Here is a 3758-nt window from a genome sequence, read left to right on the forward strand (position 1 = left end):
AGTAGCAGCCTATTACGTACATTCTACTCAACAATAGTACTATATTTCTGCCGATGCCCTCAAGTTAAACCGAACTTTTATTTTGATGGGTTGACGTGAATACCTTTACATTTCTGTGTGTATATGATATGAGGATAGTTTTACTCAAATGAAACGGTCAAATGCTCATGAAGTGACTCTCAGAGCAGTTCTGGAGATGTTGTTCGTGTATTTATGTCCTCATTAATTTAAATAAAATTAACTTGACCTTCAAGGGGGGCGGGGGTGCCGTTGGGGGGGCGGGCCACCCCCCTAATATAATGGCAGGGGAAACACTGGAAAGCATGTGCAAAGAACATACAGTAAGAGTCAGTAGAAAAGTGTGGATTTTCATTAGGATAAAGGTGTTAAATGCAAGTATATCTTATTGTGTGTGTGTGAATGGGAGAGGAAGATTGTTGCTTGCAAACTGAATGGCTGAGGAGATTTCCAATTACACTGGTTAATTATAACACTGACTATGTGAGTGTGTGTGCACTGGAAACACTGCATCCACTTTAACGGAAGCAGACAAAATAGAAGGAGGGGAGTTTTGGGAGGGGTGCCACCAAATATTAGCACAAAACTGGTGTTCCACCCCAGTTGGAATGTGTCTGTCACATGCACACACTCAATAGCCTTGCTTGGCACCGAATTGTCTCTTTAGTGTGATAAAGGGTAAATATTGGCAGCGGTAGAAGCTGATAATTCTCTGGTGGCTTAACTTCCCCAGAACCAATCTTATCTACTGCACTCAACACACAAACACACACATACCCTTACCCATACAAATATTAGCACTGTACATCTAGGAGAGAAAACATCTAAACTGAAAGCAGAGGGAAGAAAATGCAAAAATCCCACAAAATGCAGACAATTATGCTTACAATGAAGCTTTAAATCCAACCAACAATGAATGCAGACCAAAAATGATACATAACATTTTGAACAGTGCTTACACAGCTACTAATGTGTTGTTAACTACATCACACTGAGGTTTATATATTCACACCTAAATCCAAGAAAGAAACAGAGAACTGAATGACATTTTTAATAAAAAAATGCAGAAAGTATCATTTTGTGACAGTCACATTACCCCTCATCCTCACAGCAGCTGGTTGTGCATGTCATAAACTGAGGGAATTCCTAAGATAAAAGACAGCGATGAACATGCCTACACATACTGCATGTACAATTTATATTATTTTTCTCCACCTAAAAATTAGACTTTTGGCTCAGGTAAAAAAAAAATTGTCTATATTATAGAAATGCACCGCTCACACAGAAGTCACTTTCAAACCAAGCAGCTTTCTGTTAGTCAACACGGCAAATTCACGTGACCAGTGTGGACCACATTCAAAATGTGGGGATTTTTTTGCTCTCTTAAAACTCCCAATCACAGAGATTCTACAATCAACAGTATTTACAGAATTAAGCATGCACATTCTAGCATTAACAGGTACATAGATGAACAATAAAAACCAGTGAATTAACAGCGTTTTGGCTTGGCGCAGTGTGCTACTTTGGTGAAACGGTGGTTTTAGATATTGCACTCAGGAGCCAGTGGCTACAGTAAACCTCTCTAGAGGAAAACTTTGCAATTAAAGCAAGATGTCTGAACAACTCTCAGCATGAAGAACAGGCTCTAGTGAGTCATTCGTAACTGGTACAAACACACACACAAACAAACAAACCACACAGGAAGAAAAAGACACCAAACAAACAAATACACACACTAAATATACCAGCCCTGAACCACTGGCAAAAAACATCTTACTCAAAAGCAATATATATATATATATATACTTCCCTTCAAACATCCAAAATGAGTCTGACATCAGTGTACTGAACAGTAAAGTTGAAGTTTATTGAAGCCAAAACCGAATAAAATTAAACACTGGGCCGAAGGCCGAATACCGATTTACAATTATTTTTTTTCATCATTGCATAAATTAAAAAGCCAAAATGTGTTTTTTACTGTTTTGCTTTTCAAAAAAAAAAAAAAAAATTCTATTGCACCACTATGTTTTTCACGGTTTTCTCAAATATGTGTAATGATGAGGGGCCAAGCACCGAAGGTGCAGTGCACCTATTGTATCCGTTGGCGTCATTTTTCTTCTTCCGCCGCAAGTCTATGGCAGCCCATAGAACTGTTATGGATTTCATGTCGATAAACTAAACTGTTTTTGTATAGCGCCACTACAAATTTTAGGCATAGTGCCAAACTGCATCTGAGGCTGTATCTCTGCAAATATTTGACATATTGACACCAAACTTTGTATGTGCCATTGTCACCTCACACTGACCACGCCACATCAATTTGGTAACAGCGACTTAAATTAAAAGGAGACAGAGCCTTTGCAGTCGCTGCTCCACGTTTGTGGAATCAGTTGCCACCTGACATTAGGAGTGCTTCTTCTGTTTTTATTTTCAAGTCCAGACTTAAGACACATTTTTACTCTCTCGCCTTTCCGGGCTATTAATTGAATGTGAAACTGTTGTTATTGCCGATACTACAATTTTTTATTATTATTGTTTTTTAAATTTTACTTTATTTTAGAATTTCCTGTATTTTATTATTGGTTTTGTTCAGCACTTTGGTCAGTGTAACGCTGAATTTTAAATGTGCTCTATAAATAAAACTTACTTACTTACTAAATGATTTTTATTTCTATAAACCGGTGTTGCGGCTTAACACCGGTATCACCGTCAGCACCGTCTATCGCGGCAAGCCTAATATAGATCATGCTTTTTCCTTCCGTTTTGCTTTGTTTTCTAAACACTGAACTTCAAACTCATCTATACCGCTTTTTTGATCATTCTTGAAGTGAACTTTTGCCCATTTGGTGATTAAATTCAGTACTAATTAAGACAATACTGAGTAATGTCAAAGTCCCTTTAAGGCAAGTCATTTCCCTCAGAGGCCATTTTTGAAATGCCTCTTGGGCATGCAAGTGCAGCTCCTATCTTTTTGAATGGGGAAACATTTAAGGGAACATAACACACAGTTTCGGCCAATCTCATGTTAATCTTGAGTACCTATAGAGTAGTATTGCATCCTTTATATCTCCAAAGAGTGGTAGTAACTTAGTAAGCAACCACGTTTTTTGTTTTATTTTGGACAATCTTCTTTTTTAATACTCTTTCCATACATTTTAAGACCTCATCGCTAGGCCTGTCGCGATAATTAAATAATCGTCTAATCGCGATTATTTGATCTAACCGCGGTTGTTTCAGACAACCGCGATTATTATGCTTTACGACACAAGGGGGAGTCATACACCAAAAGAAACAGAAGAGCACCAGTTTGCTTTTCATGCACTGTATAGCCTATACAGGGCTCCAGACTCATTCTTCCCACTGGTCGCTCTTTTGCAACTAACTTTCTCAGCTGGTTGCACAAGCACATGATTTGGTCGCAATATTATTAATTTTTTTTGCACTACAACATGGGATTATTCAATGCATGCTGATGAACTTTTATCATAGTTTATAGTTATATGGAAACGAAAGTGGTTAACATTCAACCCCATCTTTTTCATCAGTATTATTTGTGATTTAAATTTTGTGAACGGGAGTTTCCCGTCATGTTATAAGCCGGGCTTCGGATGCTTTCACTTTCGAATTCGCGATCTTGTTGTCACTGTTTTGCTTACATACATCTACACACCTTTCATTTTTTAAGACTAAAACAAAAGATGGATTCATTGTTATTCTTAATTAAAAAACACAACAACAAT

Source organism: Sinocyclocheilus rhinocerous, unplaced genomic scaffold, assembly GCF_001515625.1.
Source record: "Sinocyclocheilus rhinocerous isolate Xijiao unplaced genomic scaffold, SAMN03320098_v1.1 scaffold605, whole genome shotgun sequence".
Taxonomy (NCBI): domain Eukaryota; kingdom Metazoa; phylum Chordata; class Actinopteri; order Cypriniformes; family Cyprinidae; genus Sinocyclocheilus; species Sinocyclocheilus rhinocerous.